Source organism: Ambystoma mexicanum, chromosome 12 (genome assembly GCF_040938575.1).
Source record: "Ambystoma mexicanum isolate Mex_15411 chromosome 12, UKY_AmexF1_1, whole genome shotgun sequence".
Taxonomy (NCBI): domain Eukaryota; kingdom Metazoa; phylum Chordata; class Amphibia; order Caudata; family Ambystomatidae; genus Ambystoma; species Ambystoma mexicanum.
This window is the reverse complement of record NC_090936.1, coordinates 666,062,239-666,076,278: the sequence shown is the minus strand read 5'-3', so window position 1 is coordinate 666,076,278 and position 14,040 is coordinate 666,062,239. Positions and strand designations below refer to the sequence as shown.

General features: G+C 45.8%; 1 protein-coding gene across 3 annotated transcripts in view; it reads left to right on the top strand.

The window, feature by feature from the left end:
* Positions 1–14,040, top strand: part of LAMB4 (laminin subunit beta 4) — a 933,969-nt gene that overhangs the window by 863,625 nt on the left and 56,304 nt on the right. The gene's annotated exons all lie outside the window — the stretch shown is intronic.

The following is a 14,040-nucleotide window of genomic DNA, read 5'->3' as shown; positions in this document are numbered from 1 at the left end:
ACGTTCCAACCAATTATATCAGTCCATATAACGAAGGACCATATAGTTCGAAAACCAATGAGAAACTGTGCATCTAATGTTTCTGAAATTACATGATTTTTAGAGATAGTTATAAATTGTCCACCTGATAACGGGTAGCCAACAACAATCCTAACTCCTATAGAAAAGTATACTTAGATGTCTCCCTTAACCAGTCCTGACCCTTGATAGGTCTTTCACTATTGCCTCATAGTATGACGTCACTCTGATGCATTGTGTGTATAAAAGTGTTATTTTGTTTGGAGATCATTGAGAGACTGAGCGTACATCCGTTCATGTTCATTATAACCTCCCAGTTTTAGATAATTGTTAATAAAACAGTGCTTTGCCATTTCTTGAGTTGGTTCCATTATTTGGGCTCAGAATTACTCTGATGTGATCCTACCCATTACATATGCACGTTCCTAAAGGGCCATAAACTCAGTGGCATGCAAAATCGTGTTAAGATGACAAAGCAATATTGAGATCTGTCAAAAACCTGGCTTATTTTTTAAAACAAGGCCAGCAATGGATGCTCTGAGACTTGTTCTACCTCAACATAGCAGCCAGTAAGCTGTTGCTCATGGGCCTGCATCTTCAAATAAACTGGCCTCGCTAACTGCCCCCCACAAATGTCAATATGTAAAGTCTTTAAAATGGGAGTGCTATGCAATAGAGATGCTTTTTTCATAGTTTACGTCAACAGCATCCCCAAACAAGTATTTACTCATTTCTGTGAGCCATGTGGATTCCTTGCACTAATGATCCATACTACAAAGATTGTTTTGGTCTTTGAAGTGATTAAGTCCTGACACGACTTGAAGGCCACGTACAAAGGACTTCATAGAAAGACACCATACAAAATGAAAAGTCTTCAAAACTATGTAGCCTGCCTCGCCTTCAGCCTGTGCTGATTCGACTGTATTAACCTGGTCTTTAGAGACCTGCACGCTGTTAATGCTATCCCTGAAGCAGTCGGGATGTGTTGTTTGATTGGATTTCCACAGCATCATCCGATGTTCAGCTTTCTGTGGCTAGCTTTAGCGGCGGTAGTAACATCAGACTGTTCAAGTCCTCTCCAACCACTCGATAGCCCTCAATCTGGTAGACATCTTGATTCAGCATTTGTTGTCTCCGACTGCAGTCGCGCAGTGCTCTCTTGAGAGAATGTACGTCTTCCTGTGCAACAAAGATTAGAGACTAAGCCTATTCCAATTTCGATTGGGTGATATTGTATGTAAATATGTGCTCTGTAAAGCGCTTTGGATTAAGGCGCTATATAAATAACACATCATTATCATTATCATTAGTAGACTTTCACTCTTCTCCTCTGAAGGGTCATTCGGGTGTCCTGCAGGGATTATGTTGTTCCGCCTCTGGTGTATAACTTCTAAGATCCACCTTGTAATTGAGTCTAGCGGCTTCATGTTCTGTGTTGCTGAGGACACACTGTTTATTTTATATGTTGTGGGTGACACTCCGAACAACTGTGTTGAGGCAGCAGACAGTTTCAGATGGTTGTAGGGGCTTCTAGAAAACCTATATTTTACTATATATTGGACCTCATTAGGAGGACGGCAGTTCTGTAAAAAGTGGCAGTAAATTGGCAGTCATTCTGTTGCTACCACTTTACTGCTGCATTATCATACTGCTGTACTTCGAGTTTGGGGTTAAGGTGGAAATTTTACCTCCATCAAACAAAAAGCTGGAGAACAATCTTCCACCTTAACGCTAAATATCGTTGGATTTACCATGCAGAATTACCACAGTAAATCCACTTAAAATCCCCATGGAGTTCCTTGCAGGGATACAGGCAAACAGAGAGGCTTGGAAAAGCCACAAGTAGTTGAGGGGGCAAAGGAGCGAGTTTGCTATTGTCATCTGTATCATCATGTCACTTAAGGCGGGGCAAACTGGTGTGTTCAACAATTGATAATTTGTTGCTGGTCAAAAAAAGAATTAAGACCAGTCCATTTGAACCAATTTTCGCACCTCCCTCTATTTGCTTTTCCTGTCATCATGATCCTGGATTAGAGCCCCTCTTGCACCTTGAAACTTCAGCAGCGTATTCTACAACAAAACCCCAAACTAAATAAGAAAGAGCCTCTGCTGACCCATCCATCCACCCAGAGATTGTCCCTGTACAGTGCTGTCTTGATGGGAATATTTCCTCTTACATTATTCATTGTTATACATTAATTGTTTAAAATAGCTAGATGCGTGCTCTTTGGAACATCTTACTACCCACATTTGGCACCAGGTGGATTGGCACAGATGATGTCCAAACACAACCCCCCATTTACTTTTAGCCTGCTATTGCAGCAACAATCAGCCATTCTACTGAAGAGGCTCTGGAGAAACTGACACCTCAGACGTCTCGCCTGATTGCACAGTCATTACAAGGGCTGTTGATCCTTAGATCAGACTGCTCAATAATAGGGCCCATTCAAGTCTGCTCGCTTAATTAGTGCGCTGAAAAGCACAGCTGCTGCTGCTGACAGGCCAAACCCTGCACATTAATCAAATTGTGATATGACGCTCAAAGAGAATTAGGTGAAACGAGTTAATATAACTTGCCCCCAAAAAAATCCAATTCTATATTTTAGGTGTACACATATGAAATTTTAAAGTTATTATTTAGCAACTGGAAAATAATCATGTAAATAGTCACTCATGAGGGCCCTCTCTGAATAAAAACTCTCCACGAGGCCTAGAATTGCACATGTCATTGAGTGCATAATCTTTGGAGAGCTGGAAATATGTGCAGCTAATAATAAATATTATTATCTGCGTTTGAGTTTTCAATCCCATTGGGGACTGGATGGTGGGACTTTTCAGGGTTTTGGGAGGTGTGGGGCTTGGGGCCAGGGCCTGCCCTAGGATTTGCGTGACCCTGGGTGGCAAATGATGTGTGGGCCCCTCTAATTTGCATAAATAGTGAGATCAGTGATATCACTGAAAGAGTAGGTATCATGGGAAGTTAAATTAAAAACATTTTGCCATGCGTAAGGTAGTAGACAAATACACTGTGACGTCCAGTATATGAATTGTCAATATTCATATTTACCTATCTGGCAATATCAGGAGTGAGGCATTTTTTTGAAGTAGCAGACAGCTGAATACCTTGTACAGACATCTAATTTTGGCAGGAAAGGCATAGAGTGATACAAGGATTTGGCTAGAAGCACCCATTTTGGTTAAGTGGAGAAGCTGGGATTTGAGACTAGTCTGCAATTCAGGAACTTGAACACATCTCTTCCCAGATGTAATTGGTAGAAATACTGTTTGCAAAAGGTCTTTTTTGAAACTCTTGTTTGAAAACACTATCTGTGGAATGCATTGCAAAAAAATGGTGAGTGTGTTTTGCTAACTGAAACTAACTGATGTTTATATTTTTATTGTGTGTGCATATTTGGGCAATACTAGCACCTAGATGCTTACGGGCTTAGCACGACAAACTGACCTGCCACCTGCTTCAAATGCAGACAGTACAGACTCTCCATCCGTGCCAACAAAAGGGCCCAGATGCAGGGAACTAGCCAACCCTTCTGCAGTCTTCTCCTCCCCTCTTCCGTCCCAAGCCCTCTGCAACGCACTGGTCACACACTTCACCACTAAAACTCTGGACATCCTGAGAACACTTGCTACCCACTCCTGCAACCTCTCTCCCACCCACTTGCCTCCTATGGCCTCCCACCCTCTTTCTTCCTCTCTATCCTTCTTCTCCCCTGTCATACCTGATGAGGTCACCAGAGTTGCCCGCTCTATGAAAGTTTCCTCCAAACAGGTTTCCTCTTGCTCCTCCAGAACCATCAAGGACAACATTTACTCTCTTGCCCCGCTCTTGCTGATTTCTGCAACCACTCTTTTGCTACTGGATCCTTCCCCTCCTCTGTCAAGCACTCCCTTGTGCGCCCCCTCCTAAAATAATCTTCAGCAGACCCTATTTGTCCAGATAACTACCACCCTATTTCTATCACCCCTTCCTCTGTAAACACCTGAAGAAGCTGGCCTTCCCCCAACCTACCTCACACACAGAACTTGTTTGAAGTCTCCACGACCGTCAATCTGGATGCTGCGTACCCAGAGGCACAGAAACTGCTCTTCTGAACACCTGTGAAGAACTGCTTGCATCCCTTGACTCCAACTCTCCAACTGTCTTCATTCCACCTGATCTCTCCTCTACCTTTGACACGGTCAACCACTCTAACCTCATAAAATGGCTCCATGACACCCTGGGTATCTCGGAGCGGGCACTGGACTGGCAGACATCTTTCCTAACTGACCGCCCGTCCCAGGTTATTATGGGCACTTTCTCCTCACCTACCTCCTTCTCCACCTGTGGAGTCCCCTAGGGCCCCACCTCTCCACCTGGGTCTTTAACACTTACCTTGCTCCGCTGGCATGCATCATTTCCTCCTTCTCCCCCCAACTTCCAATGATACGCAGACAACCCTCAACTCTTCTTCAAACTTTCTGCTGACTCTCTTGCTTTTTCCTTCACCCCGCACTGCCTGTCTGCCATTCAGTCCTGGTGAACTTCCAATGATCTCTGCCTCAATGCCAGCAAGACTGAGATCCTTCCTATTGGGACGCCTGCTCCCTCTTTCTTCCCCTCACTCTGGCTATACTCTATGGGCTCTCCCCCTTCTACTTCATCCGAAGCCAGAATATTTGGAGTCATCTTCAACTCCTAGAGCGCCAGAGGACCATTCCGGTGGTGATAGTGTGTGGTATAAATATCTTTTAACATTAACATGAACTCCTCTCTATCCTTCCTCCCTCACATCCAGGAAATTGCCAAAAGGTCCAACTTTCAACTCTTACTTCTCAAAGGAATGCTCCCTTTTCTCACTTTCTCCCAGAAGGTCAATGTTACCAGTGCTCTGGTTCTCGGTAGGCTTGACTACTGCAATAGCCTTCTCTTAAATTTACCTTCTTCCTCCCTACGACCCCTCCAGCTAATCCAGAATTGGGCAGCAAGATTTATCCTTGGCATCAAGCCCAGGGACCACATCTCTCCTGCCCTAGAAAGATTGAAATCCACTCTGACAACCCAAAGAGCATCAGCATACAAAATCATTCTCTGCAGCCCAAATATTCACATTATGCGTAGTAAAACAGTGAACCCTGCAACCTTCATTACAAAAGCCTGCACTGAAGAAGTTATAGCACGACATGACTGTGTGAGGGGGAGGAGGATGACATCCCCAAGGCAAAGGACAGGCCACCTGAGAGGGGGAGATCCTCTTCATTGACGGCTCAGCAATGATTGACCAGGACACGGGTCTCAGACATACTGGGGCGGCGGTATATATCTAGTAGATGTTGAATATGAAACATTGATTTGGAAAATGCTACCAAATGTATTAATCCCAGCCCAGGCAGCAGAACTGATTGCACTTACCGAAGCCTGCAAGCATCACAGCGGTGCCACGTGACCATCTGTTTGGACTCGGCATACATCACTACCACTGTGTACGCCGGTCTGTTGAGGTGGAGGAGGAGGGGCCTTAGAAGGGCAGACGGGTCCTCAGTACAGCACGCCGCGATACTAGATATGCTCCTCTTCCCACTGTCCAAACCTTCTGTCGTGGCAGTCGTCAAGTGCGCCGCCCACACTAATAAAACTGATGAAGTGTCACTCAGAAATGCTGGCGTAAACACAGCGGCCAAACTTGCAGCATACCTCCCAGCTCTTAATGTAGCTGAATATATCCTCAAGACACCTGCCACTGATCATCACCTCAACAGCTACAATGCTGTTCCTGTTGTGCAAATTATTGAAGTACAGGGAAGCGCCCCAGATGAGGAGAAACAATTGTGGGTAAAAAGAGGTTGCACACAATCCCCTACAGATCTATTGTGGAGGCAGGAAAGTACAAGAAAGATAGTATTGTACGCAACCTGCTAATGATAGCATTTGATCAGCTCCATCACCCCTCTCACAGCTCCAAACATCACATTGCCGCAGACATACAGGAGGATCGGTTTGTGCCAAATCTCCAGGAACACTTAAAAAACATGGTCATTAGATGCACAAGGTGTCAAAGTTTCAGCAAAGGCATGACCCTATGAACATGTGAGAGAGATGCAGTGGGTCACGATATTTGATCGTTGTTGTCTCCCCCTTCTCACATTGGGTGGAGGCGGGTCCTTGTGCACATCTGGGTGCCAAATGCACAGCCACATTTCTGGTCTGCAAAGTGTTCCCCGATGGGGCACGTGCGATGTGTTAAGGTCAGATAATGACACACACCTCTTTAATTAATTGTTTAAGGAGATTACTACACTGCTTGGCATCAAACACCGGATGTGCACGATTTATCACCCCAGGCCAACAGGGTTGTGGAAAGAATCAACAGACTGCTAAAAAGTAAACTGTCTAAGGGTTGCACCACTTTAAAGAAAAACTGGATGCATTGCCTACCCTTAGCCCTGTACAGTTTGCACACACAGCATTCTGCTCCAGAGACCTTGATACCCAGTGCACACATCCTTTGTCTCCTTTTAAAAAACTGAACATCCCCATGCCACTGTTATATCGAGGATATGCACTGAGGTAAGCATATCACATAACATCCATCACTAACACAACTGAATAGAATTGTTAAGGACCTACAATCAATGTTTAACAGAGTTGAGGAACTGAGTGACATCTTCAAAGAAACCCCTTTAAATGCATACAAATAACCAGATAGTTTTGCACAGTCCCTCACAAGAAGCACATTTCTACCAGATCAAGAACAGAGACAACAGGCAACAGTAGTCCAGCCTAGAGAGAACCAGGGCTCTGGAGACAGTGAGCTTTTGGGGGAAAGTGAGAAAGGGCAGAGTCCCTTTGAGGAGGTGCAGCTGGTAGTGGGACTTCTTGGTGATGTCCGAGATGTGAGGAGAGAAAGAGAGAATGGAGTCGAAGATGACACCAAGGCTTTTTGTCTCACAGGAAGGCGAAGGTAGAGGGCACAAGGCGGGCGGCCAGAGTGAGAGAGAGAAAGCAGGTGCAGGAGTCCCATTGAGAAGGATTTCCGTCTTACTGGCATTAAGGCAGAGATCGTTGGAGGCGCACCAATCCTGAATCGCGAATAGACAGTCAAGAATTAGCGACAGAGGAGAGGAGGCTGACGGGAGCCTGAAGGAAAGCTGAGTGTCATCCGTATAACACTGAAAGTTAGAGGAGAAGGTACAGATCAGGTGGGCCAAAGGGGCCAAGTAGACATTGAAGAGTCATGAGGAACACCACATGTGGAGAGAGAGGTGGTGGAAAGAAAGGACCCAAGTTGAACCTGGGAGGGTCGGCCCCCAAGGAAGGAAGTCAACCATTCCAGAGCCTGACTTGTGATGACCAGATTCTCATGGAGTCGATTGATCCAGATATCATGATTGACTGTGTCAAAGGCAGAGGAAAGGTCAAGGAGGAGGAGGAGGAGGACAGAGGGAAGACTGGAGTCAAGATTAGACAGCAGATCGTCCCGGGTGTTCAGGAGGGCATTTTCTGTGCCTCTGGCTGCTCTGAAGCCAGACTGATGGTCATGGAGACAACCAAATGATTCAATGTGGAGAGTAAGCTGGGAGATGGTCAGATTCTCCAGGAGTTTTCCCAGGAAAGGAGTGATAGAGATCGGGCGTTTTCCTGGCAGGTGAGATCGGCAGAAGGCTTTTTGAGGAGGGAGTGCACAAGGGAGTTGAGGAGATAGGGGAAGGATCCAGTGGCAAAAGAGTGATTGCAGAAATCGGCCAAGGCGGCAGCGAGGGTGTCGATGTAGTCCCTAATGGCTATAGAGGAGCTGGGGAGCAGCTGTTTGGATGACACTTTAATCGGTCGGACTTGGCTAGAAACATTGTCAGGTGTTGTCAGTGAGTAAGAGGAGAAAGGCGGGGAAGAGGGAGAGGCGGCCTTAGAGGGGGCCAAAGGAGGTAGAGGGAGAGGAGGAGGAGAACAAGGACAGGATTTCCTGAGTTTTAGTGGTGAAGTGAGAAACCAGAGCTGTACAGAGGGCCTGGGAGGGAACAGGAGAGGTGGAGACTGCAGAAGGATTGGCCAGCTCCTTTCAGATTTTAAAGAGTTCAGCAGTGTGGTAAGAGGCCACAGAGTCGCAGGCCTGGATGTGGACTCTTTTCTTGGAAAGGACAGAGATTCTGCATTGCCTTTGGAGCAGGCGGCAGGCCAGTTTGTCAGAGGATGCGCCCAAAGCACTCCACTTCCTCTCAGCCCCCCAGCATTTGCGTTTTAGGGGCGACGAGGTGGGAGTCATACCAAGAGTTGCACTTCGAGGTAGACTTCAGACAGATTCTCATGCCAGGGACAAGGATGTCCAGAGTGTTGGAGATAGAGAGATGCAAGTTAGAGAGGGCTGTGTCAGAGTGTGAGTCAGCTGCAGGAGTAGGAGGAACAGAGAAAGTAGAAGCAAAGGCATCCACTGACACACACTTCATGGGTCGAATGACCGAAAAGGTAGGTGGCATTGTTGGGGTGGGCTTTGCCTGCATGACAGAGATTTTCAGATAAGAGGAAAGCAGAAAGTGGTCAGTCCAAGAGAGAGGAGTGGTGAGAGGGTTAGAGAGGGGGATGTCTGAGGAGATGAGAACATCCAAGGTGTGTCCATTAGAGTATGTTGGACCAGAGGGTACAATCGAGAGAGAGAGTGTGTTGGAGATGTTGTGGAAGAGGTCAGATGGGGGATTAGAAGCATCCAGGTGGATGTTGAGGTCTCCAAGGAGGAGAAGTTGAGAGGTAGAGGCAAGGAGAGAAGAGGAGAAGAGGAGAGGTCAGCCCACTCCGAAAGAAGAGGGAGACCTGGCCAAGTGGCCTGTAGCTGGTGTCCACAGCCAGAGAGAGGCCAGGAGGGATAGAGAGACTACAGACCAGACATTCAAAGGAGGAGTAGGCCTGCATAGGAATGACAGAAGCAGGGACCCACTCCGGAAAGATCATTGCTTCTCCACCTCTGCGACGGTTGGTTCTGGGTTTGGAGAGGATCTTGTAGCCATCAGAGGGAGAGTGTGAAAACTTGTGACATAGCTGGCCTTGAACCATGTCTCATGAGAGTGAGGACATCCAGGTCAAGTTCTTCGAGGAGGTGGTAGATGTCAGAGGAGTGTTTGACAGCAGAGCGAGAGTTGAGAGTAGCGACGTGGAGCAGGTTGCCACATTTGAAAGACTTCCGTGGTGGGTTACAGGCTTGAGGTATGCCGTGCAGAAGTGGTAGAGGGCCCCAAGAGTGGGCAGAGGTGGTAGACGGAGGTGGCATAGTAGCCCGAGAGGAGGGTGCACAGAAGGCGGTGGAAGAGGGAGGTGGCAGAGGAGCCAAAGAGGTGCTAAAAGGAGAAGGAAGGAAGTTGTTATGACGCGGTAGATGCATATCGAAAAGGAGGATATTGGGCTGAGGGCTCTGGACCAAGACGGTGCCACTCAGATAGACATTAACGATGGTCTAGGAGGAGTGGAAGGAGTCCAAGAGGACCTCCCACCGGGTGCCACCATTAATGGGAGAGCAGGAAAAAGGAGAGAGAACAGAGACCATATAACAGGTCTATAGGTCTGAAGAGGGAATGACAAAGAGGATGTTGGTGCAAGTCTGTCTGGAGGAAGCACTGATGTAGCTATCAGCGACAGGGAGGCCTGGGTTGGAGACCAAGAGGTCCCTATTGAACTTCTTCCTTTCCAACTTCGTGAAAGGGATATGATGGGAGATAGAGTAGCAGTTAGAGAAGACGGGGAGATGGAAAGCACCATAGAGGGTGCGAGGGGAAGTAGGAGGAGGAGTACGTGAAAGAAAGAGGAGGGACGCACAGGCCAGTTCTGCACAGCACAAAATGTGCAAGGGGGGGTCAAACAGCAGGAAACACACAAAAGGGGCAGACAGGTACACTCAACAGTACAAAGGTACTTCCAGCAGGGAGGGGACCTAGGGAGTGGGAATGGTCTAATGAGACAGAGTTAACAGTACCACAATTACCACCAAGCAAACCAAATTCGACATTTCCTAAAAGGAAGGAAAAGGCTATGTTTTTTAAACACAGCAGCAATGCAGAAACACCCAGATTCAACTTTCTTAAAAGGAGGGAAAGGTCAAATTTAATACACACAGCAGCCATGACTTTCCTGGGAGATGTGTGGGGAGGCTAAACCATATAATGTAATGAGAAGACTCTGTGTGGTGCGGTAAATGACGTAGGATGATTGGAGGGGGGTGGATCAGTTTAGTGGGGAGCAGTAAGTAAGGCCCCCCCCCGAGCCCCTACCTGATTGGTTGCGGAAGGTTGACAGCTGCATGCTGCTTGCTTCCCCAGCAGACACCGGCAGACACCATCTGGAGCTGCTACATTGGAGCTGTCCTTAGCCTCTGGGTCCAGAAGGGGTGCAGTGGGCAGAGGGACTGCACTGAATTCTAAAATCAAATAGGGCCTAGTGCCCAATTAGGATGGTCGGGCAGGAAGAGCAGGGAGTAAGAGGAGGGACAAAGGGGAAGGGAACAGCAGCAGCCGAGGCCGCGAGGTGCCAAGGTTTTACTATTTAAATCAGGGAGAAAAAAAAACAGTGCTTGATCACACCTATATGGATATATGCATAATACTAATTTGTTATTGATATAGCGCGTATATCCAAAGTGCTTTGCATAGAACATGTTTATACACAATTATTACCCAATCGAAATTGGTACTCATTTTATCGACCTCGGAAGGATGCCTTGCCGGGTAACGAACCTGTGACCTGCAGATCACACACAGATCGCAACAGCCAGCGCTTTGCCCCTTAAGCTATCTTACCTGCATAAAGACTGACACCCTCAAGTCCCCATGCTACCTTGCTGGGAAGCTCAGTATCTCCAGAGGTCTATGATACACCAGAAGCCAGGACAAGTGCAGACAGGAAGAAAGAACCAGAATACAGACATTCACTTACATGCTCTGTCTGGGCATGGGTTAGCCATCCAAGATATATATTCAGCATTTAACCGGCACTAGATAATCATCTTACCTGCCATATGTGATCCGATTCCAGGTAGAGGGCAGAGGTTAATCGTTCCTGGATCTGTGATGGGCAGCTCTTGTGTATGAAGACAGGACAGAGTAATTCCATAAATGTGACCATTAGTTTGTTATCATGGGAAGATCCAGACAAATTATGAAGCCCTTGTTTGCCGCCTTCAGTAGGTGGATTAGGCCTGCAATTGTTAAGGCCTATAAATTACAGCGTATACCATCCTTTTGCTGGCAGTCATTTTTCCGATTAATTTTTTACTGACAAAAATCCATTGACTAAACTCATTGAAATGTATATGGGGGTGGGTAAGGGTATAAAAGGGGTTGGGTTGGTGTTGGGGTAACAATATAGGTAAATTGAGGATTTGGGGGACCCCCTAAATAAAAAATTGAACATTTTGGTAAATTTTTTCAATGGCGTTTTGTCTGCAAAAAATCCACCAAAAAACAACTGTCAGTAAAGTACCATAGAACCAATTACAGGGGGTTCCATGTCTCCGCTTTGCTCAAGGAAGATCCACGGCGGCTAAAAGGGTCATGAGCGGAAGCTCTTGGAGTCCCTCTAATTGTTGTCTGTAGAACAGCCACTTGGGCTGCTACTAATATTTTAATTCAACATTAAAAGATTAATGTGGGAAGATCGGATACAATTTTAGATGCAAATTCTGTACTTCGTGCAATTTTAGTTCCCTGAATGATGATACTTGATTGACGTTTAAACACACGTCAGCAGTTTTTGTTGTGTTGTCGTCTGTTATGTGTGCCACAACCATATATGTGCTGTGAGTACAGACGCACATAGTAAAGAATGGGAAAACAGAGGATACCCGGGGGTAATGCCTACATTACATATGGTAATCCCTATTATTCTGGGTCTCCTGCATCATCCAAGTACTCATTGTCCTCCCAGCCTTTCCAGATGGTAAATACTCATTGGATACGATTACCGGACGCACAAGGGAGCCCGCTCCCATGTTGCATTTATGAGATGGGGAAGAGACATCGTCGATAATAGAGGTTAGATGGTGCCATTTCTTTTTCTTTATTATGTTCCATAGTGTAGCATGGAGACCTTAAGCAAAGAGTATTTGAACGAGGAAGGAGACACAGAGTAAGTAGGCTACCATAGGCAATCTAGGCAGATTGCATGATGTTGGTCATACCCTCTGCAACTCAATGCAACACACCAGAAAACACATTGTACTTGCCAACTACACAAGACCCTTCTGTGCTCCAATGGTATAGCAGGCATTACAGACACTGAGCAACCATTTTACTTCAGAGACCTTGATGCCCAGTGCACACTTCCTTTGTCTCCCTTAAACAAACGGAACATCCCCATGCCGCTATTATCACAAAGATATGCACTGAGGTAAGCATATCACATAACATCCAGCACTAACACAACTGAATATAATTGTTAAGGACCAACAATCAATGTTTAACAGAGTTGAGGAGCTGAGTGACATCTTCTAAGATACCTCTCTAATTGCATACAAATAACCAAATAGTTTTGCATGGTTCCTCACCAGTTGCACATTTCTACCAGATCAAGAACAGAGACAACAGGGAACATCCCTATGCAATGTTAGGAGATGCAAAACCTGCCAACAAATCTGCACCGAATCAGCTGTAAAAAACAAATACAAGGAACATACAATTGCAAATCATCAAATATGGTATACCTCATCCAATGCAAGAAATGTCAGCAAGGAAAGTATGCTGGTGAGACCTGCAAGGGGAGGAAGGATAGCTCAGGGGCAACGTGTTTGTCTTGGAAGCAAGAAAATGCAGTGCAACACAGGTTCAAATCCCGATCCCGTGCTTAGAAAGCACTTGTTGGTATTAATCATGTTATGAAAGAACAATTATAATTATAAGGAACTATGTCAAAGAATGAGCCTGCACAGGCACATCATCTTGAAACATAAAACAGGTGGCCAACACCTCACACAAGATAGGCAAATGCTGTATAACCTATCAGTCATGGTACTGAAAGGTGACCTACCGAGTACCACACGAAGAAGAACATGGGAACTCAAGTACTTATAGATTCTCAATCTGAAAAATGCTGGTCTGAACATTGACATAGGATTTATGTCACACTATGGCCTACTTTGAGCCAGAGCCCCTCAAGGCAACCACATCGACAATACCTGAATATGACCTGTCGCTACTACCTCTTGCATACAACATTTATAAACAATGTTTAGAGCCCTGAATGGGTAAGGACACAAGCATTATGTATGGCAACTTTGGATGTCTGAGCAGAAGCTGTGGGTACCCATTATTAAAGAAGAGGAATGCCCAGCAAATATGTGGCACAACTAGGATGCATTTGGACATAGCAACTTTGAAGTTTAGGGAATATTTTTGAATTTCCTCCACCATATATGCATACAAGTAGGCCTACGCAACACAGGCAATACTTTGGCGGTGACTGACAGGATGATGCGTATACACATTGTAATTGAAAAAACGTGAGTCTGCTTATAATATTGGAAACTGCATACCACCATATATGTGAAAATCCTTACTGTGCAGCGAAGATGTAAAAAGCATATAATTTTCCTCCTCAACATGTGTGCCTTTGAATCTAACATTTTGGAATTTGTCTACAACAGCATTACTGTTTTTTCTTAATGCTGGGTTACACTCATTATACCCTTTAAACGTTTGGGCACATTATGCACAGCGAAGAATTTGCATGAAATTAACTTCTCAGTGAGGGAAACGGCCTCTCTTTGTTTGGAAACTAAAACAGACACATGGGGTTGGAGCACCAGAACCGTTGGATTCCCTCGCTTGATTCATAGTTTATGTTTCTACCCTGCTGCGTGTTTGGGGTTCACTTAGGACAGTACCCCACTGCCCTAGAATATAACATTGCACTCCGGGTTTGAACCCTTCGGACTCGCGCCAGGTATCAACAAATGATGTTGAGAGTGTGATCTCTCTTAGCAATGAGTTTGAAATCCTAGGTCGAGGTGTACAACACGTATTTTAATTGTATAGCCGACATGTGTTTCGACCCTC